The sequence below is a fragment of the Ursus americanus genome, chromosome 20 (genome assembly GCF_024610735.1).
Source record: "Ursus americanus isolate L20-20 chromosome 20, mUrsAme1.1.p, whole genome shotgun sequence".
NCBI lineage: Eukaryota > Metazoa > Chordata > Mammalia > Carnivora > Ursidae > Ursus > Ursus americanus.
Window position 1 is genome coordinate 22,661,466 of NC_142146.1, and position 25,092 is coordinate 22,686,557.

Sequence of the window (25,092 nt, forward strand, 5' to 3'; positions counted from 1 at the left end):
CCCTGGCTAGCACAGTGACACACAGCACCTGGATATAACTCAATTTGGTCTTTGCCTACATCTCAACCATCCCATTTTAAATCAGCAATGGGGTGGTATAAACTATCATCTCTGCATAGAATGATAAATCCATCCACAATGTTTATAAAGTATTCAGGCTCTATTAATTTTTTCATAGCAATATTTATGCTAATAGTCAAACCTCAGAATGGCAAAGCAAGATTATTTTTCCCACAAAACTATTCTCAAAAGGCAGTACCTCTTTCTATAAGTATTGTAAGGATTATGAGAGGAAGCAATTGAAATAAATTTGAATTCTTGTTTTGGTATTTGCAGTTGAGCAAATGAACCAATGTAAACATTTTTTAAAGACCTTTTTAAGAAATTAGTAGCTTGAAGGCTGAAGATAAATAATTCCTATTATACAAACTATTATGACTTTCTGGTATTGAAAGAAGGAATACGCTTGTTTTCAATAAATGGGGAAAATAACAGAACACTCAGAGGAAAATAGCAACTAGACAGATGGATAGACAGACCGATAAATGGATGGATAAATAGAAGGAGCTCTTCTAATCCTCGGAAGTCAAGAATAGAATTTATTTTTCCAGTTTAAGTAATGAAATTCTTTCTTGCACAGTCTAAGTGCTTAATTTAAATGAGTATCTCTAGTTTAAAAGCTTTACTGTAGATGTTGTCTTAGACAGGAATTAATATCAGAAGTTGCAAGCAATAAAATAATGTTTTATTCTTTAAAAAAATTATTTATAACCAAGATGGAATTTTGACAGCCCCCTTTCCTCACAAAGGCCTTTCTATTCCCTGTTGTCTGCCCTGTCAGCTCTCAGGACACTTACCTGGAGGCCTGACTCTGAAGGCCGAGGATTCACAACAGGCCTTCCTCGCTTCCCATTATGGGGAGCTTTTCTAGGAATACGTTTCCATTCTCAAGACAAGGCGATAATTATTTTTCTTCATGATGTGGCTTGCCTTGACAATCTAGTTTATTATGTAATTTAGTAGAAACCAAGGAAAGCTTAGGACATGCGTCATGAATTCATGGATTAAAATCATTGTCTTAATTGGACACTCCTCAGTTTCATGAAGGAGACGGTGAAATTTATAGCTGCATGACTAAGTGCAGAAATTGACAACTTTTTTCAATTAGTGGTCTAAAATATAATTTCAATGTGCTAGTGATGGTGAGTTAATTAAAACGTAAAGCATCGGTAAACTATGTAAACCAGAAATTGCATAAATCATAACCAAAATTTTGTAAAATTCTGTCCCTTTAAAAACAACAATTTTGTAGTAAGCATACAATTGGAAATGTGTGATCAAAGAAAATGTGTTATGCAAACAAACCCGGCCAATGATTCAGAAAACATACTTTGCCATTTGCAAAGTATGTTTTTTTTAAAAAAAAAAACTCTTGATAAATTACGACTGTTCTTTTTGCTGAATTAATCAGCTATTTTAGAAAGAAAAAATATATATGTGATTAATTTAAACTTTAGTTATCATAATTTAATATGACCATCAGTTAGAACAAAGAACCTGATCTGATTTGATAGAGAATCTCATTTTAAAAATGTTTTCTGTTACAAAATCAGTGTAACACAGTTTTAGAAATTACTTAAACAAAAGGGGAAAACACCCATAATCTTAACAGCTTACATATTTTGTTATATGTTTTTAGTCTTATTTCCTATTCATTTTTTATCATGCAGTCAGCCAATTTATACAGAAATGTTCTTTTTCTTATTTTTTGTATAGTTAGCCTTTTGAGTCTATTAGTCTTTATAATACTCAATTTTAATGGTTGAAGAATATTGCATTCTGGACATTTTCTTATCTGTAGGTTTTATTGTAATTTGAATAGAATTGCCATTTTAAAAGTGGTTCTAAGGGGTAGAATTGCTAGCTTAAAGCACATGAACTTGAAATTTTTCCTTCTGGCTATGCTTATTTCTTCTTAGACTTTGAACAAAAGATACTTAGTACACATTTAAAAACTATACAGATGAATGGATATTACTTTTAAGGTGTTCTGTCCATTTTAAAAGTATTCCGAAAAAGCTTATGAAAACTATGGAGTCATGGGGAACTGAATTGGACTTCTCTTACTTACTTGTGACCCAAGGTAAACTGCTTTCGTTTTCTTGGCCCCAATTCTTCCAAGTGCACAAAAGTACAGTATTAGTATCTACCTTTGAGAGTCTTTGCTTGAATATTAAACAAGAAAATGTATGGAAAGTACCTAGTATAGTACCAAGCAAACTGAATCTCAGTAATATTCCTTAATTCCTTAAAAATCAATGTTGATATTGATGGTAATATGCACTCAGTCCCTCAATAAATAAATTCATTGAACAGCTGTTCATTAAAACAGCTAAATGCCTGATTATTAAATTAACACAACTAACTAAAATGTGCTAAAACGTCTCAGAGGGGCTGGGCTTTCTTGCCCTCTGGAACTGACAGTAGTTTGGGCATCATCTAAACTCTCTGGATCAGAGATCCGTACGATTGATTGAATTGGCCAGGTAGTCGATCTGAATTGGCTCTTGAGACAGTATTTATCAAATAGATGTGTCTCTGAGTGACGTGGATGGCTATAGGCATTCACATCTCACACTCCCACAATGACATGAGGATGTAATGGGCTCCTCTCAAGCTTTAATTTGGCAAGGAATCTCTGCCTCTGAAAGCAAGGATGTGACAGCTGTCTGAGGAGGCGCACGATGTAAGGGAGGAATTATACAGCTGCAAAGACAGGGCTCTGCTCTGTCATTACCATCATGGTCATTTAATATTTATCAGGGTGTCCACAATGTGCCTGTGCTCTACGGGCTGCAGGCATCCCTACGCCTCAGGAGAGGGAAGCAGATGAAAGTCAGCACATGCCAAAGATGAAACAAACACCCACGCTTCATCGAATGTACCTGCAATATTTAGAAAGATGCTACTTATTTCTGAGTGCTGAGATGGTACATGCTGGTGGGAAACTTCCCAGCCAGCAAAGCAGGCCTTCAAAAGGACAAGTAGCAAAGGTGAGATTTGGGAATCTTTGTGAGCAATGATCCTGACGCAAAGATAAGGTTGAACACTATTTTGAAGGTATACTCTCCCTCTTTCTCTCTTTTCTTTCCCCCAGACGTGAGGTGAAAGAAGTGGATGGGACATCTTATTTTTCAAGTGCCACATTTAAGAGGTTAAATCACTTGGAGAACGCATTCATTTCTGGGAGGTTACTGCAGAGTAATGGCAAACAGCCCGTACTGAAGCAAGGGTTTATATTTTTATTTTTCTTAATTGTATCTGCAATTTTTAATTGTATACTTTTGCTCTAACAATTGATTAATGTTTTTGACCATAGGAGAAATTATAGAAAATATAAAATAATTAAGGAAAATAATTCCTTAAATCCTTAAATCTACCATGTTTAACATTTTGTTTATTGCATTTCCATTTGGTCATATCTCCATTAGGAAAGACTTTCCTTCTGAAACTTTTAATTTTCTTTTTGTCATTAAAATTTAAGTACTTTCTCGTTAAATGTGAAATTGTTTCTATTATTCTTTTTAATAGCTAATCAACAAGAAATTCTTTATGATAAATAAATAAAACTTCTATTTGCTGGAACAAAAAGTCATGCCCATTTTAAAATTTGATGGATACCAACCAGTCTTTAAAACACATGCATATACAATAAAAATCTACTCCCACAAGTAATATATGAGAATTTCCATTTGTTTAGGCCCTTGCAAAGCCTGGATACTGGCTAAAGTTTGACATTTTATTGTTGTTATGATTTGCAATTCTTTGATAAAAATTGGCTAAAGAATTATTTCATGTGTTTATCGGCCATTTTAGATTTTTATTATGAATATACTGTTTATTTCACCACTTCAAATTTGGCTGTTTTTTTTTTTTTTTTCCTGATCTGTGCTAGCTCTTTACATTTTCTGGTGTCAAAGCAAAAGTTGCACCACACAAAATTAAACACATAAGACTTTATTCAAGGCTAATGCAATAAGGTAGAGGCCAGAACTCAGACAGAACTCAACTCTGCTGAATTGAAGGGCAAGGAAGTTTTCAGTACTGGGGTGAGAGGGAGAACACAGGTCATCTGTGTTTACTAAGTAGCTTTACCCAGGGGAAAAGTAAACTTTCTCATATAGTCCTGACAGGAGGGACACTCAGACCTTCCCAAAGAAACGAGCGGTACGTGTAGGGTTCTATCTCCCTTCAAGATCACATTTCGAAGAGGTAGCTCCCAGGTCCTTGAGAAAGACATTCCTAAGTCATAAAACTGGCAAGAGACCTTTAGACAACTTACAGAGAAGATTCTGGGAAGATGGCACAGTAGGAAGCCCTGGGAATCTATCTCCCCACCCGGACAACAATTGCATTGGCAGAAGCTATCTGTTGTAACTGCTTTGCAAATCTAGAGTCTCCTGAATGCTTGCAACTTCCAGGGGAAGATGTGGTTGGTAAATTGTGGTTTGTTTTGCTTAATTTCATCTCTTATCACAGTAGCAGCTACCTATCCCCCATCCCTACTCACAGCAGACAATTATGCACCTGCACTCCGCACACAGCTTGCGGGAACCAGAACGGACAAAAGCACCCTGTCCTCCAAATATTTGGATCTGGGCTTTAATTGCTGACTGCTACTTCTGGTCACAGAGGTGCAGACAAAAAAGCTCTGGCCCTTGTCGCAAGGGCCCCATTATTGTGAGATGCCCCCAACACACACCAACTGAAGCAACTTCTGGGGGATTTAAAGGGCCAGTGCTCTTCCTCCCTCATCATTTTCCCCTTTGCCTCCTCTTGGGAGCCAGACATTAAGGACCAGAACATTCAAAAACAACTGCATATATGAGGAAAATTAGAAAGTGACCATGTACTCCCAGAGAAAGGCAGTATGGTGGTTCCTCAAAAAATGAAAAATAGAATTAACATATGATTCAGAATTCCACTTCTGGGTATATACCCAAAAGAATTGAAAGCAGGTTCTCAAAGAGCTCTTTGTACACCCATGGTCATAGCAGTGTTATTCACGATAGTCAAAATGTGGAAGCAGCCCGTGTCTATCAAGAGTTGGATGGATAAGCAAAATGCGTTATGTACATACAATGGAATATTATTCAGCTTTAAAAAGTAAGGGCATTCTGACATATCCTATAACATGGATGAAACTGGAGGGTATTACACTAGGTAAAGCAAGCCAGTCACAAAAAGACAAATATTGTATGATGCCACTTACATGAGGTAATTAGAGTAGTCAAAATCCTGGAGAAAGAAATTAGAGTGGTGGTTGTCAATGTCTGGGGGAAAGGGAACAGTGGATACTGTTTAATGGGTACAGAGTTTCATTTTCATAACATGAAAAGAGTTATGGAGATGATGATGATGGTTACACAACATTATGAATATTATCATGTACACTTAGTAAACACGGTAAATTTTATGTTATATGTATTCTACCACAATAAAACATGCAGAAAAAAAGATTTATATATATATCCCAAAGGGGCAGGAGAAGAATTTACAAGTTTTCTAAAGAAAATGCTCTAAGAAAAAGTAGGTCAGGGACTAGAATCAGGAAGAAACTGAGGGGAACATTAGGGAAGGTTGTTTTGGTCACAAGATATCATTCCCTTGTAATACATATTACAAATATTTTCTCCAGGTCTGTCATTTGCATTTTAACTTCACTTATATGCTTTTTTCTGCAGAAGAATTTTAATTTTCATAGTAATTAAGGATTTTATGATTTGTGTTGGTTTAAGAAGTTTCTAAGTTTAGAAATATATTTTTCTGTTTTCTAATGGGTTTTTTTTTTTGTATGTTGGTATTAATTCATCTGAATTTAAATTTTATGGCTAAATATCCTAATCCTACTTGTTTAAAAGTCCATCCTTTCTTCTCAAAGTGTTAATGCCAGCTTTATTTTATACCATCTTGTGTTAGTCACAGGGCTACTACTGATTTCACTCTAGTCTACCAATGTATCTGTTCAGAATTCATGCATGAGGAGAAGCCAACCATGTAAAAGAAGAGTAAAAGAGAGTGTTCTGGGCTGAGAAAACAGAAAATGTAGAAGTCCTGAGATGGGAAAGACCTCGTTATCTCATTTTTAAAGAATGAACAGGAGGTTGGTATGTCTAGAGTGCAGTAAGTCAAGAGAAGAATGGTTCAAGATGAAATTTAAAAGAGGAGTGGAGTCAGATCATGTGGTTGGTGGTACCTCTGCCTGGCGAAATTCACAAGTATGGGTGAAAAGTCTCTGGTCACTGCTTCTCTGGAGAAGATTAGAGACAGATAAGGTCTGTCTCTTCTCCAGGCCACCCTGGACCTCTGTTCTCCTCAGACTAGTTAGGCTTCCGTTGGGATACAAGAGAACTGCCATTGGATGGTCAGGGAAATCTCAGAAAAGCACAGTGTGGAGAAAGGGAGGTAGAAGTTCTCTCTAAATTACTTGATTGCTCAGATTATGTAGAGGCTCTTCCAGACTTCGCTGTTGAAATGAGTGTCCTGTAGCTGCTTTCTCTCTCTAGACCCCAATGGCCATTCATTCCCATTTCCTCCCCACAGCACTTCCAATCCCCAGATTCACACCTTTAGACATTCCCCTAACAAAACACACTGCTCTTCCAGGGATAAGGAGCTTCATCCGCCTTAGAACCCCTTATAAAACTGTGAGCCATGGGATTTAATTATATTCCAGATGATCCTACCACAAAGATATGTGAGGAGAAGGCAGAGTTCATCAGGTTCCATCAAAGTAGTACCTGTGATTTTAATATGATTATTTAAAGTCTATACTTGTATCACAGATTGTATGCAAATATCTAAAGAATAATAGAATACCTCAGAGCCTTTGGTGTGTTTTGTGTGGTTGGGTAGGAACTGGTATATATATACTCACAGGCAAAGGTTTAAAAATTTGAAGATGATTATGGTGCTAAGACCTTACACTTGAAAAATATATACATGTATGATCACATATACTGTCACATTTGAGTCTCACAACATCCTTAGAGGACAGGCTTAATTATTATTATCCCCACACTGCAGTTAAGAAACAAGTTCAGAAAGAAATTGCTTTCTTTTTTTTTTTAAGGATTTATTTTACCTTAGAGGAGAGAGGTGATGAGCATGAGAGTAGAGGGCAGGGCAGAGGGAGAGACTCTCAAGCAGACTTCCTGCTGAGCATGGAGCCCACCATGGGGATCAATCTCACGACCCATGAGATCATGACCTGAGCCAAAACCAACAGTCAGACGCTCAACCAACTGAGCCACCCAGGTGCCCCAAGAAATTACTTTCTTAATGACATATATGGGCAAAGAAGATGGATCTTGAACCCAGCTTCTCTAACTTTGTGATTGTATGTAGCTCTTTCAAGTACTCTACCCTGTCCTTCAATTTGACTAAGGAAGGAGCAATATTGTCACCATACCCTACATTTTTTAAGGGCTACTATTAGGCAAATGAACAATTAGCTCACTATTATAAAACCAAAAAAACATTGTTACTTCTTAGTCATGAAGGCAGAAAGATTATGCTTACAGAACCTTGAACTAATGAATAACCTTTTATCATGAATTATAATGTAATACCTGTAACATTTAGTATAACAATATTTTAATTTAGTGAAGCTTTCTGTAGTAATGTTAGCACTCTTATATGAAAATCAAGCAGAAAGAAATATTGAAAGAATCTTAATGGAAGCCATTACACAGACAACCTACACTCTCAGAATATTTATAAGTAAAAGAAAAAATCTTCTATTTCCTCATTTAAGAAATGAAAGAAAGTCAGACAACTTTGGCCTGAGGTAAACTTGAGAAGCCACTGATAGCTTACCTGGACATGTTTTTGGAAGTGTTCCTCCTCCTTCTTTTCTTGTGAGTCTTCTTTACCATTTCTCCTACCTCATCTGGGCCATTTCCATGACAGCGTCCATCCAGATACATGAGCGTTCTCTGGCAATGTGCCGTTTAGAGTGGTCTTTACTGTATTTTGAAGATGTTATTAGCTCTTTAGGGGAAAAAAAAAACAAGGGCAACTCCTTAATTATAAGCTGAATTTCTAGGCAACAAATGCTACCCCTACTGTGTCATTTGGTCATATACATTCTGTTATGTAGGCATGGTTAGAATATGTGGAATAGCGAGTATTTCTTTTGAATATTATAAGAACTGCTTGAGTACACTGGAGATGGTAACTTGCTCCCTTTGTTATAATAAGAGATTAGACTTTATATTCTTAATTCATAGTTGCTGCTTTGTATCCAAAACTCTTCAGAAACATGGGTCATTTGATTTTCTTACGGCTAAAATTTAGGGCGAATAATACTTGGCACATAGTTAATAATGCAAAGGGATACCATGTATTTGGGAAAGAAAGCACTCTTTCTCAGTTGAACAGATAATTTTCAACCTACAAAACCACTCTGACAAACTGAGCTGGGAAAATTGGCCATTTCAGGTCAGCCTGGCTGCTCTTGATGTATTCAGTGCAGAACAATGTCATAATAACACTGCAGTTTATATCTACAATCCCCATACACTACAGAGGAGGGCCCCTAGGCGCTAAATAAGATTAAGAGCAGGGAGAAAGTTGTTGTACAATAAACTCACAAATAATTTAGCTATTCTAAGGGGATTTATAATACACCCTTTTGTGTGGAAATAACACAATGCAACAAAACAAAGAAAACAAACCTCAAATTAGTGTGTGTGTGTATGCGTATATATATGCATACACACACACACACACACACATATATATATATATGTAATTTAAATTATATATTTACATATACATAAACACAGAGTTTAAAAGACCAGAAAAGAAGGTTGACCGGGATAACAACTTGTCGCCTCATAGCCAGGAGGTCCCATTTCTCTTTAGCAACAGGACAGATAAAGTCCTCTTGATTGATTTTTTCTGTGGTTTGAGCTGTGGTTCTGAGGCTCTTTGTTGAGCATTCATAGCCAGATTAGGATTCCAGATAAACTATGGTCCCTGTTTTAATTAAGACCAGTAGGCAGCCATAGGTGTTCTTTTAAAATAAATTACAGTGGATTTTCTCCATGAAGAGAATCGGGAAGCTAGGGCACAATGAGAAAGAGAATGAAAAGTAAAGGAAAGGGGAAAATGCACTGCATGGTACCATTGATTGTTACCAAAAATTAATTTGTTCTTTTTTGTGTACCTTTTCATCAGGAGAATCTCCATCAAGTGCAACATGATGTTTCCAATGAATGTCCTCAAGGCAACAGGAGTAAAAATTCACTCTGTGTTGCAGCAAATGCTAACCCTGAAATTGAACAGAAGAGATCAATTAAGTCCAAACAATAACATTTAAACAAATAATACGAAAGACTCCAGATCAAGGGATGATATAATTAAAAGGCAGCCTCTTGAGAACTGAAAAGGTTTGGGGTTAAAAAAATCCAGTTTCAATAAAAAGAAACTTGTTGAAAAATGTAATCATAGTTCAAAATAATTCACTTTTAGAGAAAAATATATTTTTTTACACATTCAATTCAGAATGGGATATTGAACCTGAGTATACAGAGGATAGTAAGGACTGCTTTCGAGTGTTTTCATTATAATTGCTTTGATTTTCTTTGTTATGATTACTTGAAAGATCTCAGAGGGCAGATGAGGGTTATCTCCATTTTTTTCAGAGAAAGAAATGGACACAGACATTCAATGTTATATACCTAAGTGGTAGAGATAGAAACATTGGTTTTGTGAGTCCTTATCAAACATAAGTTCCCATAAAACAAGCTTTTTTTTAAAAAAACAACATAACAATATTCTCATGAAACAGTTTCTGATTTAAAATCAAAGTTTAATTTAAATTATACATGATTTTTAAACTCTGGTCCTTAGTTTTGAGGTTTAGGATTGACATGTTTCTGATTAATATATGGATCACCTTGAATGAATATGTCTGTAATATTTTTAGAAGGTTTTTTTTTTTCAGTTGTAATTTTGAAATAATTTTAGACTTTCAAAGAATTATACAAAGAGTACAAAGAATCTCTTACACCTTTTACCCAGATTCTTCAAAATATAGCTAGAATTCACTGATCAAAATCAGGAAATTAACCTTGATACAATATTAGTACTTAAATCTACAGACCAGTTTTGCCAATTGACCCACCAATGTTCTTGTACTGACCCAGGAGCTAGTATAGGACGAGGGTTCATTTTGTTGCCATGGATTTTTATTTTCCTTTAATCTGGAAAGGTTCTTTCATTGACTATGTCTGTCATAACCTTGATATTTCTCAAGAGTACTGGAGAGTGAATTTGTAAAATGTTTCTTGACTTATTGTGACGATTTCTCATGACTATGTATTTTTGGTAAGAATACCTGCCACAGAAATTATGCTGTGCCTTCTCATGGTGTCATGCTTCTCTCACGCTCATGATGCCCGTATGTCTTACTATTGGTGAAGTTAAGGTCATATCTGTCATATTCCTCCACTGTAAATTACTATTTTTTCTTTTTGTCTTTAGTAAGTATCACCTGGGGAGATGCTTCGAAATTATGTAAATATCTTAGTTCTCATCCTACTTTGGTGTAGCATCCGTAGATGATTCTTGACTGAAACAATTATTGTATGTCTTTTATTCTAAATGTATTAGTTGGAAATCTGCTTTAAGGCAGAACCATACCCTCCCCACCATTTATTCATTCTTTCAATTTTTTTATCAGTATGAACCCATGGCTTCTTATTTTACTCTATGGATAATAATCTAGTACTAGCATTATTTATTTTCTTTCTTTTTTTCTGGGACATTTTGAAAATTAATCTGTTACAAGGGTCAGAAAAACAGGTTATAAAGGTAAATCAATGTGAGCTGGTAAGATCCCTTTTAGGGCTAAAATATGTTATGGATGCTCCCACACGTTGGAAGGCACCTGAGGTGCAATTTGCTACCACATTTTCCTGCGCTTGAATTATATTTATGAACCTAGAGACCATTACTGGGTTTAAAAAGTAGTTTTTCTTTTCTTTTTTTTTTTTTTTTTAAGATTTTATTTATTTATTCGACATAGAGAGAGGCAGCCAGAGAGAGAGGGAACACAAGCAGGGGGAGTGGGAGAGGAAGAAGCAGGCTCCTAGCGGAGGAGCCTGATGTGGGGCTCGATCCCATAATGCCAGGATCACGCCCTGAGCCAAAGGCAGACGCTTAATCGCTGTGCCACCCAGGCGCCCCTAAAAAGTAGTTTTTCTGAGCTGACGTCTGATGATCTGCCCCTGGGCTAATCCTTGGGCTCAACTAGACCCTGCCTTGCTCTACTTCTAACCCCCCCTCAGGCTATCACCCAGAGCCCTTCACATATCCATTCTTTGTATGCCCTGGGAAGCCCCAAACACAAAAAGTTCTTTTAGCTGTATGTTTCTAATTTATCAAAATAACAACATCATCAGTCCCCACTCGGGTGGCCCTTCACGATGTGTAGGCTGTTATTTGGGTTCTCCCCAGTAGAGATCCTGAGACCAGGATTCATTTGTAAGTAGTATATTTGAGAAGTTCTGAAAACACAGGTAAAGACACGATAAACAGAAAGCAGCCAGTGGAACGTGTGCTCTTCAGCCAGCTGACACAGTATAAAAGTGGAGCTAAATTCTGCTTGGACTCTGGAAATTGATACAAAATACACACATCATAATTAGGCAATGTGAATGTGAGGCAACTAGAATATTTATATACTCATTCTGGAGAACTGATGGTTGTGAGTTGCTCCTGCAAGTGTTCCTTCCTCAGTATTCTACCTGCTCTGTGTGTGCACACACATGAGCACATAGACAGTGAGGTTTTCCATGGTGTTAGGGGGAGAAACAGCCAGTACCTGCAGAGTTCCAAGTACTGGAATTTGGGGATTGGGCAGAGATACTGAAAGATGCTAGAGTTATGGGTGGAGCAGTCATAAGGTCTGCTACCCAAGCCCTTCTGCATATTTTATTTAATTCTCAAAAAGAATCATGCCACATAGGGAGAATAGATATCATTTTCATTTTATAAATCAAGTAGCTGAGGATTGGAGAACCTGAGTGACCTTAAGGTCACATACTATAATGTATGTACATGAAGGATAGGGCTAGACAACTGCAGAGCATAGGGAAAAAATACAATCTTCACTTCCCTATTCCAGAGCACAGAGTTGCTGGTATTACGTTGACCCTTACAGGGAAGAGATTTGCTCATTAGCTTTCTAAAGTGAACACGGGGACCTCTCAGCCACGGGAAGTCCTCAGACTTACTCCAAAGTGCAAAATGGCACGAACCATCCCCATTTCTCAGTGATTTACATTTTGCTGCTCTGCTCAATGGTTACCACTGAGTAATGACCTATATTTCATTTCTTGCTGACTTTACCTGCACATTAGGCAGTTTCTATTAAAGTCCTAATGTACCAAAGCAAATGGCTGATCAGGAGATGGGCACATACAGCCCCAAAGTTTCCTTGGAGTCATCCGCCATGAGACAGAGTCAAGCTAATGCCTTGAATCTAAAAAATAGGAAATGCCTGAGCTAATTCAGCACTAAAAACAAAGGAAGTGTTCCATATTTTTAATACACATAAATGTAATTATAGATCTAAGAAACAAGAACAGAATTATTGAGCAGGCGGATGATACTAATTCATTTATTTACTCAGCTTATTAGTTATATAGTTCATCTATTGATTCCTATTATGTGCCTGACTCTATGGTAACACAAAAATATATGTCACTGTCCCTGTTTTTATGGAACACACTCTTAGGAAAGTATGGAATGCAAGGAACTTCCTGAAAATTGGAAACATTTGTGATGCAAAATGATGCAGTCTACAATAGAATACAGGACAGTAGAAAATGAAACTGGAATGACAGATTGGGTCCAGATTGTCAAGGGTCTTTAATGTGATGACAGGGATTTTGGATTGTTTTAGGGTAACAAGGAGTCACTGGATTTTATTTTAAAGCAGTGGGATGACTTAAAAACAATATCAAGAAAGTGAAGAAAATTATTTCTCCCTCAAACAATTAGGCAATTTGGCACTTGAGCACTATTCTCTCCTTCAAAGAATTGCTGTGTTATTACAAATGACCTCATGATTACACGGGCCATTTGGTCACAACTTCTGAATAACTTGGCTTTGTTTTCTTAGAGGGCACATCCTTTGCTTGCTGATTCACCCATGACTCTGACCCACCTGCAGAGAGCATTGAAAAATCTGCAGATAAATGTGGGGAATAATTTAGGCTATGGATCTTTGTATTGCTTTGTCTCTTGCAGAATTTTTTTCAAAAAAAACTCCTGAGTATGTCCCTGCAGAACAATTCTCTTATTGGCTCAGTGAAGCGATGAAAAATAGGAGAAGAGAATGCCTAAAAAGAATATAAACACCAATAATAGGTAGTTACTGAGGTTTTGTTATGTGCCAGGCACAGTGCCAGGCACTGCAGGGGGAACTGTGAGGAACATGGATAGATTCATTCCCATCTTAATCTGACATTTGGGTAAATGGGGAAACAGAGCTGAATCATGAAAAGAGCATGAGATTTGGAGACGGAAATGTGAATGCCACATTAACACTAGGAAAAGTGCCTCATTTCTTGGTCTTAATTTATTGTTTATAAAATGGAGATGAGATAATCTACTTTTTATAACTCTCAGTCTTCATCAATCTCTTTCCACTAACTCTGCTCTATTCCACTATTTATCTATTCTTTAAGATTTATGACATGTTTCTATATTTGTTTACTTCTCCCTCATTAAAATACAATTTCCATCAGGGCAGAGATCTTACCAGTCTTGGCTACTATAGTAGAGAGAATAATGTTCCCTCAAAGATGTCCCTTTTTCTGATCTCTAGAAAATGAGTATGTTCTATGCCGTGGTGAAGGAGAATTAAGGTAGCATATTCAGTTAAGCTTGCTAATCAGCTGGTAATAAGATAGGGAAATTACTGGGATTATCCAGGTGTTCAGAGAGACCAGAGCGGTAACAGTGTAAAGACTCAGCTCAGCATTGCTGGCTTTGTAAATCAAAATTTGAGTCCACAAACCAAGGAATGTGGGTGACTTCTAGAAGCTGGAAATGGTAAGAAAGTAGACTCTCCCCTAGAATCTTCAGCAGTAACACAAACCTGCTGACACTTGATTTTAACCCAGTGAGACCCAGTGAGTTCCGGGGATGGATAATAATTTTGTGATGCTATAATTTAAGCCACTAAGTTTGTGACCATTTGTTACACCAGCAATAAGAAACTAATATTGCTGTTCAGGACTTTTTTCCCCTACTACTCTGTCACTTAGTGCCTAGAATAGTGATTGTAATAGCAACAAATAAATGTGTTAGTGTATGCATGTGTATTTTATAAATTAATGAAATGATACACAATCTACTGGAATATAATGACACCACAATTTAAGAGGGCACAGAAAGCTGTAAGTGAAATACACACAGATGTGAGCATATGAAGGCCAGATATGTATCAAAGAGATTTAATGTAAAATTATTTAATTAAAATTATATCCAATATTTTGCACACGTATCAAAAGATACATACTATTGCACAGAAAGTGTCTTAGTGCTTTGGTTTAAGAACACAAACTTTTAGTAACATTTTTTAAGGAAAAGTACTGAAAGACTTTGTAATAAATTACTGTCACATGTTTTTATCAATTAGTGCTTGGCCAAAGCCCTTCTTGTTTTTAGTATTACATGAGAGCTGAGGCGACATCACTGAGAAGAGAAGTAAAAGAAGTACAGTAACACTGACTTGATACTGGTATTTTCTGGGTAGTGTTTCCTTCTCACCATCACTGTCATTCTCATCTCTCTCCAATTTTTAAAATATTTTATTTTTTAATTTATTTGATAGAGAGAGAGAGAGAGAGAGAGAACAAGCAGGGGGAGGGGCAGAGGGAGAGGCAGAGAGAGAATCCTAAGCAGACTCTGAGCTGAGCACGGATCTGGACATGGGGTTTGATCTGGTGACCCTGCGATCATGACCTGTGCTAAAATCAAGAATCAGAGGCTTAGCCAACTGAGACATCCAGGCACCCCTGGATGTTTCTCTCCATCTTAAAGAGATTTCATTACATAATCACATTTCAGTATTCATATTCCTTTTCCCTAGATTAAACACCAAGTAACTCACTAATCTTATTTCATCATAACTGTAAGATAAGGTAGACAGAAAATAAACAAACATAGGCACAAGATAAGTCTGGAACAGCTTTTTGTGTCTTAAAATAAGAGATCACTCAATAAATTATGTAAATATGTTAAAAATTCTTTGAAGCCAGTTTAAAGGGACTCCAAGTGGTCAAATCTGGTACAGCTGGAACATAAAGATAAGTTATATTAATGGATTATAATTCATTGAATAAAATAAAAAACATGAATCCCAAAAGATACAAGTAAATAAATGGAAGGAGAAAGGAAAGCTCTTCCTTAAAAACAAAACAACTAATATGTGTAGAATAGACAATAAAATTACTCATCCATTGATGCTAAAATTAGTGAGTGGAAGTTTGAGGAGGAATAAGATATGTATCGTATCAAAGTATTACCCCAGAGATTATTATTAACTACCAAGGGAAAAAATAATAGCATCACAGTGGAGAAATCTGGAAGAAATCATTGAAACAAGTAGCCACAGATATCACTAGTTTGGGGTAAATCAACACCATGTTGCTCCTAATAAGTTGTGCTGGGAAAGATACAACATTTCTGGGGTATTCCTACCAAAAATATATACAACCTGAATAAAATTGTGAAGAAATATCAGGCAAACACAAACTGAAGCACTTCTCTACAACAGTTGGCTTGTACTATGTCAAAGTATTAGACTGGGGGGAATTTTCCAGATAAAATGATCTAATAAAAGATGACAGGGGCGCCTGGGTGGCTCAGTCGGTTAAGCATCTGCCCTCAGCTCAGGTCATGATCCCAGGGTCCTGCTATCAATCGTGTACGGGGAGCCTGCTTCTCCCTCTCCCTCTCCCTCTGCCTGCCGCTCCCCCTGCTTGTGCTTTCTCTCTCTGTGTCAAACAAATAAATAAAATTTTTAAAAAAGATGACAAATAAATATTAGTTGTGATCTTAAAGTGGATCCTGAAACAAGGGAAAACAGTATTAAAGGATATTACTGGAGCAATTGATGGAAATTAAATAATGACTGGGAATTATGTCAAAGTACTGAATCAATTTTAAATTTCCTGATTTACATAATGGTACTGTGGCTAAATAAGAGAATATCCTTATTCTTAGGAAATTCACCTCGAGATGTTTAGAGAAAAAGGGATATACATGTCCAGCTTAGTTTCAAATGGGGCAAATACACGGACTAGGTGAATGTAAATAAGTGATATACAAGTTCCTTCAGTATCCGTGTGATGTTTCCGTATATTTGAAATTACAACAGAATTTATAGTTATAAACAATACCAATAAGTTTAGATTTTGTAACTTCCAGAGAGGCTGACAGTCAGTGCCAGGCATTGATAAAGATATGGAAGCACCATGAGACAGTGGAGGTAGTATTTAAATTGCTACACCTTCCTTGAAGAGGGAATTGATAGTATATAATAACTGACGATTTTTATACTTGTGGTAGGCTGAATAATGTCCCCACAAAGATAGCCACATCCTCATCTCTGGAACATGCTACTTTACGTGATAAAAGGGACTTTGCAATGTGATTAAGTTAAAAATCTTGAGGTGGGAGGTAATCCTGGATTATCTGGGTGGGCCCAATGTAATCACAAGGGTCCTTTTAAAAGGGAGACAGAAGTAGAGGGTCAGAGTCATAAGGTGATTTGAGTTGAGTGGAGAGAAAAAAAGATTTGCTTTATGAAATAAACGTAGGTGCAATATAATACCATATATGTAAATTCTTAAAACACTAAAAATACCACTCTATATTAAGGATATATATATATCTATATCTATATCTATCTATCTATCTATATAGATATATATATATGTAAAAATGTATGCTTATAATATGAAATCATGTATGGAAAGTATGCACATTCAATTAAATGTCACATCTGGAAGAAAGATGGAAACTAAGATTGAGGAGAAGATACCCAGATTATCTGATCAAATAAACACAAAGATGAATAAGACATGATTAATAGATATGAACATTGAGGAGAGAAGAGTCAATAAGACCAATATTTGTAACCTCAAGTTACAAATATCTGTTGAGATCTGTAAGCAAGAGTGGTAATAAAAATGGAAGAAGAGCACGGTTTGGGGAAAATGTAATAATTTCTGATATTGATCTCCAGAATTTGGGGACTTTCTCTAAATGTCTACAGGGGGTGATGCAAATGTATCTATGATACTACCTTGTCCCCAAAATGATTATATTCTGGACCAGGGTAGGCAACATTATTCTGTAAATGATTAGATAGTAAATGTGTTAGCCTTTGAAAGCCATATGTTTTCTATTGCAACCACTCAATTCTGATGTTATTGCATGAAAACAAATGTAAACAATACACAAATGAATAGGTGTGGCTGTACTCTAATAAAATTGTATTTACAAATACAGGCAGCATGGCTGAATTTGGTCCACAAGCTGTACTTTGCTGTCTCCTATTAGACTCATTATTTTACATTTCTTCATATAATACGGGCTATAGTTTCACTGCCCTATTGATTGAAAAAATATATAGGGCATGTATAAACTTATGAGCTCCCTTCAATAATTCCATTCCTCTCCAAGGGCTGAAGGTTTAGGCCTGGGGAACCACTGTTATGGTAGAAGTAAGTTAAGTGTGCAAATAATTAAAACACAAAAGTGAACACACTAGAAAAGAGATTTGAACACAGGTCTTTGAGAATTTACCTAGGAAGGTAAGCAACAGGGTACTGGAGAATGCTTGGTATGTGAGTGGGGTGTGGCTGGATGTGTACGAGCATGTTGAAAATTACATAAGCCAAGAAAGGCAGGGAGGCCAGAAAACATGTGATATATAAGCAAGGAAGGAGAGAATAGGAGTGATGCTGTTGTTTGGTGAATGTGCAGACTACATAAAGGGGTGGGAGGTTAGAATGCTCTCAGAATATAATTTGGAAATTAGGTCTTCAAGAGCCTTAAGCGTTAAGTCTAAGACCTATGTTTTTGGAATCAGTAATTTCTTGCTACCACATAAATCTTAGGATACTCTATTAATTTGCACCATAATACATTTCTCGGTGTTCAACTTCTCAGAAAATAGTTGAAATTGCTTTCAAGATATACGGTCTTTTTTTTTTTTTTTTTAGATTTTTTTATTTTATTATTTTTGGCTTACAACACTCTGGAAAAATGTGTTCATAAACTCCAAGACCTTTTAAGAAATCAAATGCATTTTTAAAAACTGATGAATAATAATGAAAATGACCTAAGAGTCTTCTCACTCTATCTTTCTGCCAGCTTATTGTTGTCCATATTAATATACTTTGCTGTATCTTATCTACTCTGGTTTAAAAACCCACAAGGGATGAAACTATTGAAGTAATTTGCAGTTTCTTCCCTTGATAAGTTATCACTGTGGTCAGATCAATTTCCCTGATTTTCAGAGGAAATTTTTTTTCTCTTAACACCAGCCTAAAATTCCTTGCTTCATTGCTAAGAAGGAGATTCCTTCCTCTCAAGCTTTATCTTTTTGTATGCTTTCCATATGCAGCTTCATAGTGCATCATATTATAGCTTCAGAGTCGAATCATATTATAGTAGGCAAATCCAGCAATCGGAGCATTTCTTTATATATCAACCTTTCCTGACGCCCTCCCATGATGTATTATGTTGCCAGGAAAAGCACAAGCACAGTCGCCAAATATTGCCCTCTCTGTTTCTTCTCACTTGTTGGCATTTGGCACAAGAAATAGCATTTGATGTCTATCCACATGACACAAAAATAACTATGATTATAACAGGAATTTTAAAAAATGAAAACAGAGAACTCCAAAACAAACAAACTACGTGACTTTTTCGATTTTCAGGCTAAGAACATGTTTGGGATTATGTGTGTGTTTCTGTGTTGGTATGTGTGTACTGTGTATGTGTGTATGTGTGTGAATGTAGATGAATCGTAATAGTATCCCAGGACTAATTAACTGGAAAAAAACAACATTAGCAAGAAGCAATTATTATGCACACTGTGTTTAAGTATCGGTACTTTTATTTACAAAGAATTACCTGACTTGGGGTGTATTTAGTGTTTAATAATGCTTCCCAGAAATCAATGAAAAACAAAGTGGGAGTCTTAGAGGAAGAAAGGGAATCATGGGGGAGAAGGTCAAACTAGACAAAAGAAAGGAGAAAGTGGTTTTGTGATAATCTTTAGAGCACTGCTTCTCTGAGACTCGAATACTTGATTCCAACTAATTTCCCACTGTCTTAACAACATACCCTCTCTGGCTTGAATGTCAATTTGCCTGTCCTTGGTCATGCTTCTGGTTTGTTTTTATCTCTACTAGACAGAATTTCCAATGGACTATCATTCTGTGTGTATCTCCTTTAGGCTCCCTTCCAGGTCTTTGCCAATAGAAATCCACCCATGTTAAATACAACCGCATTTGTCTCCTGAAAGAATCTTGGTGTTGTTTGCCCCAGTAAAACCGTGAAAAAAGTTTTTAGCCCATTTGGCATCAATTCTTTTAAGGGAAAATGTCTTGAACCCTGTATTGAGAAATTTCATAGGATCCAAATTCAAAATACATAACACATTCCTTCCCCCCATTATGTGCTAATTCCATCAACAGGAGCAATTAAATCATTTTGGTTTACTCGTTTATAATTCCAAGCACCTTTTCATTCACGACTCTTTCTGAGGAGGATAGTTGGAGGACTTCTTCAATATTTTCAGTGTTAGAATTTTTTCTAATATTTAATTCATAATTAAAAATAAGTTAGCATTGAATTTTTTATTCCAAGCAATTTAGACATTATCAATTTTAAGAAATATACATTAATGGAGATTAACAGTCAACACCATGTAATTCATTTTGAAATATTCAAATAGATAACGAGAACTATGCTTTTACACCTTGTCTCTGTCCCTTTCTGAGAGCATCCCTCTCTGAACCAGGTGGATATATGAAACTGCTCTGGATTCCAAATTTGAGGAAACTGGTGTTAAAGTAGCTAGGTTTTTCATTTATATTCACATCTCTGCAGATATACGTAACAGATGTACAGTAAACTTTGTAGTCTTTTCCTATTTCCCTTTGCATGCATTTTAATAAAATATAAGCTTTGTAAATCTGCTTATGTTTTAATTATATATGCTTATTGTGAGAGACCATTAGGGAAAAAAAACCTTACTAGTATCTGAAACTCTCTGATACCATGAAGTATCCATATATTTTCTTATATAGAGCAGTAATAACCAGTTTATGCTTTTTATTTCATGGTTATAAGTAAGAAAGACAAGCTTTGCAGGTTTGTATGTTGCATGTTTCCAATAAGGAAGCTGAACATGAAGAGTCAGCACACGTTTTGTTTAGAATTCACATATGCTTGCTTTTCCCATGTGTTTATTTCTATTGGAAAAAAGGGGGGGGAGGGGCGCCTGAGCAGCTCAGTTAAGCCTGTGCCCAGGACCCTAGGATCAAGCCCAGCCTCTCAGGCTCTCTGCTCAGCAGGGAGCCTGCTTCTCCCTCTCCCTCTGCCTGCCTCTCTGCCTGCTTGTGCGTGCTCTCTACCTCCATCAAATAAATAAGTAAATAAAATCTTAAAAGAGGAAAACACTTGTCCATCAGTGCCCGGACTCAAGAAATGTTTGCAACTAGAAATCATTATAGTCCTTAATTTCTTCCGCAGGAGAATTATTTCAAGAAATTGAAATATTTTAGAATGATTTTCTTAGAGCACTCATGTTCTAAGTCCCTAACAGGTCAGCTGCGTGTTCTGAAAGAAATCAGTATGAAAGAAATCACACACCCACGCAAGCTTGTTCTGCATCACCTCCAGGACCCAAGACTGTCCAGACCACTGAAAATTCTACATTTGACAGAAGCTGGAGACGATGCCGCAAGAGCCTCACTAGTACTAGCCGTTACCATTTATAAAGGTTAAAGGGAGGGAGACCCACAGAGATCTAAAGGACAAAATAAGCTTTTGCTCAAGGAGGAGAGACGTCGTCGTCATTACATTTTGAGATATTATTTCTATAATTCTGTTAAGGTAGGTTATAACATATGTTCAATCAATGGACAAATACATACTGAGTATCTACAATGTAAAAGACTGTGATAGGTGCTGTGGGGTGGTCTATGTGGTGGGCAGAATTCTAAGATGGCCCTCGAGATTCCTGCCTTTTGACGTACATGCCTCATGTAATTGTTCTTCCTGAATGTGGGCAAAATATGTAGAAAGGAGGGTGTATCAGGTCAGGGATTTCTGTAGGTAGGATGATGTTCCGAATCAGTTGACATTGAGTTAATCAAAGTTAATCAAAATTAATCCACTAGACCTGTGGGAAAGTAGAGGAACAGAAAGAAATGAAAAGGAAATGACAAGAACAAAAGTGTTTCTATTGTCAGAAATAGCACCAGGTGTTCCAAACCTAGGAAATTCAAAGGGAGATAAAAGGGCAGCTCCCGGAGAAGAAGACAGATTGGTCTTCACTAAGCTCCCACTGGGCTTTGGAAACATCAGCAGTGGTTTAGTTAGGAATTTTCTCAGAGTGATTCTAGAGAGAAGACAAAGTTCTGCACACCTTAATAATGATCAAAAAGCTCATTTGGTCCTGCCTGGACCATCATGCCCTCCTCACCTGTCTCCTCCATAGCCAACACTCCTCTCAACACATATATGTTATTACCTGTCCCTGTCCCTGACCCTGACGTACCGTGCTTGGTTTGACCACAGTACCTCTGCAAACAGTTTTCGCTCATTTTTAGTCTCCCCCATTGTTCTGATCCGTGTGTCTGTATTATTGGATATAGTGACTATCTCTGTCATAGCATCGATCACAGTTTTGAGGTTATCCGTTACTTTGTCCGTCTTCCACTCTGCTATGGCTGCTTTGAGTTCACGTAACAGGACTTTACTCTGTACCTTTAGCCTATCCAATGTCTGACACATATTAAATGAACAAGATCTGCCTTTATGAATGAATTGGTGTGGCCAAACATACATTTTTAAAAACTGTGAATCATTACACGGTTTCCCATTCTGCCAGTGTCTCCTTCCCTAGAGTTAAGAAGACATATATTTTATGAAGACCTCAAAGCAGACGGTGCTTCTAACAGAAGTTTGGGGAATAATGGAGTTGGAGCTACATGAAAGTGTCACACTTGGAAGTAAGGTCAACTCGCTGTGACTAAAGAATATCAGAATAGAGAAAAATGTTGCAAAGGCTACAGTAAAAGATTTACCAACAATGCTGCAGAGGGATATTTTTTCGAGATCTTTTGCAGTTTCTCTCGTCTATGAAGTGTCAAGCATAAAGTACTATGAATGGTACACTGAAACTTCAGCAGATCTTTCTATTTAAATGTAATCCTGCTGCTAGCACAGACTCTGTTTTGAAATATGACAATACCTTCTGATCTCTTTTCCCTTGTTTTTCATTATGGAGTACATTTTCAGGATAATAGGATGTCTCTCTTTTAGTAGCACATCTGTTCTTGCTCCATTGTCTTCACTTGAAATCATAATTTGCTCTTTGGGAATGTACAACGGGTGGCAAGTAGAGATGATTATGATGTAATAAACAGGAACGATGACTTCAGGTGGGTAATAATAGTTAAGAAACCAAGGTTTTTGCTTCCAAGTAAATTCCTCTGCTGATTGAAATGAGGAAAAACGAAACCAAAGTATGTGCGATGCCCGAGCAGAATGCCTCAGAGTCGAATGGCTTCTCTTAGACCATCTCTGATTTGAGGCTGTCTATTCCTTATGGTTTGTGTCACAGCTGTTGTGGCTAAAAAACGTTTGTTATTGTCACATATACACATAATGCATGCGCCTGTGTGTGAATCTTAAATTAGTTTCAGTTTATTATTAGGTAATATAAAGAGTAGAAACGTTCTTGGGAATAGACCTGGATTGAATCCTGGCTGAAACACTTTCTTCTGTGACTTTGGGCATCTTACTTAACCACTTTGAACTTCAATGACTATTTCCGTAAAACTTCAGATGAAAATACCAGCTTCTTTGTTCTGAACATTTTTGATAGTATTTTTAACATGCATTTTCAAATGCATGGGCCAGGATGTCTGGCCATGAAAATGCTCAATATATGGCAGTTCTTCTTGTTCTGTGAAAAATCATCCCCAAACTTCATGTGACAGCTCTGTGCCTTTGGTTGCCAGTTTCCAGTATTTAGTACTGTCTTTGCCAGTGTCTTAGGTCCCTGAGTGCTGATTCTACATTTTGTCTTTTAATCAAAGTCATCTAGCTTCTATTTTCCTACCCGCTTATACCCATCTGCCAAACACTGGCTCCTACCTAACTGAATTTCTACAAAAGAGCATTTTAAAGGCTTGAAAAACTGATGGACTCTTCTTAAATAAAAATTCTTATGGAGCCCTAATTTTAAGTAACTTTATAAATGAATATTATAAATACATAAATATTTGTGTAGTAAATATAATTTTATATTTATGATGTTCTTTAAATACATATACACACAACACTAGGTATAGATTCTTTGTGCTTAAAGCTATTTATAATTATAAATATTAACAAAAATTAACAATTTAATGATGAAAATTCTACCAAATTAAAAAAAAAGTAAAACATTCACTATAAATACTATCTTGACTTCTAACCGCCATAAATTTTTGCCAGCTGGCTTTTAAATCTCAGGAAAATGGAATTTTAAGATGTGTATTGTGTCTGACTTCTTTTGCCAAACATTATGTTTATGAGATTGATCAAGCCATTTTGTCACTAGGATGAATGAATTCTATCCATTCTGTCCTCTCTTGTGTTATTAGCTCGAGATTGAATTTCCCAGAAAGAGACCCGTTACCTGGCAGTGTAGTGGGTGTGTAATGCACCATGGACTTTCCCCTTCAGGAATGAAGGACTCCCTCTCCCAGCTGCTCAGAATGCCGTCAGTAGAAAGCCCTAGCCAACAGCCCTGATGGGGACTCTTAGCTGAAGAAAGCTACACTCTCCCTAATTGGCATGGACTGTATACAATGATTGGCATGGGCCTTTCCCCTCATCCTAACTCAGCACAACACCGAAGGGTCATTGCTGCTCAGAACTTGCTGTGGCATTAGCTGAGGTCTCCACTGAGACTGTTTTGTAGCCCACCTTCTCTCTCTGTCCAAACCTGCTTGCTTCCCTTTCCTTCCAAGAATATTCCCGACACAACTTCCTGAATGTCCATCACACTCTTGGAGTTAGCTTCCTTCAGTGTCTAAGCTGCCTAGCCATGATCAGCTAACCTGAGAAAAAGGTTTTGTTCTTTTGGTTGCTAAGCAATTAGTTGCTTCTATAGCACCTACTTACCTAGATTACTTGGCTTACACTAAATGAAAGAAAGTCGTCTCTCAAAAAGGTAAGTAGAATGTTGAGCTGAATTATTGCAAACACTGGCAGAAATTCACTCTAAGCAAAGATATGGGGGCAAGAAACAATTAACAATTTTCCTCCCTTACAGGAGAAAGCGTCTTATATTACTTTTGGAAGACCTGATCTTACTTATTTGTAGCTTTTCTTTTTTCTAAGATTTTATTTATTTATTTGAGAGAAGAGGAGAAATGGGCCATGGGGGGGAGGGGGAGAGGGAGAGGGAGAAGCAGGCTCCCCGCGGAGCAGGGAGCCCTCCCCAGGGCTTGATCCCAGGACCTGGAGATCACAACCTGAGCTTAACCAACTGAGCCATGCAGGTGCCCCTCACCTATTTGTAGCTTTAATATTACCCCCTTGTTATGAACTGAACTGTGTCCCCCTCCCCTCAAAGTCATATGTTGAAGCTGTCAAAGATAAACATGACAGACATTAGCTAAAGCAGTGAAAACAGATTTTACTCAGTAAGTACTGACAGTAAAAGAAAGAACTGAGCTCCATTCTGCTTTGTGCAGATGTGATTCGGTG

At 36.9% G+C, this 25,092-nt stretch overlaps 1 long non-coding RNA gene across 1 annotated transcript in view; it reads right to left on the bottom strand.

Annotated features, from left to right (window-relative positions):
- The window catches only part of LOC123788336 (uncharacterized), a 603,154-nt gene that overhangs the window by 145,179 nt on the left and 432,883 nt on the right, over positions 1-25,092 (bottom strand). Inside the window, exons 3-4 of the long non-coding RNA XR_006778474.2 lie at positions 9,233-9,337; positions 7,879-8,052 (exon numbers count right to left, since the gene is read on the bottom strand). This is a non-coding gene — a long non-coding RNA (uncharacterized LOC123788336). The remainder of the gene's footprint in view (positions 1-7,878; positions 8,053-9,232; positions 9,338-25,092) is intronic.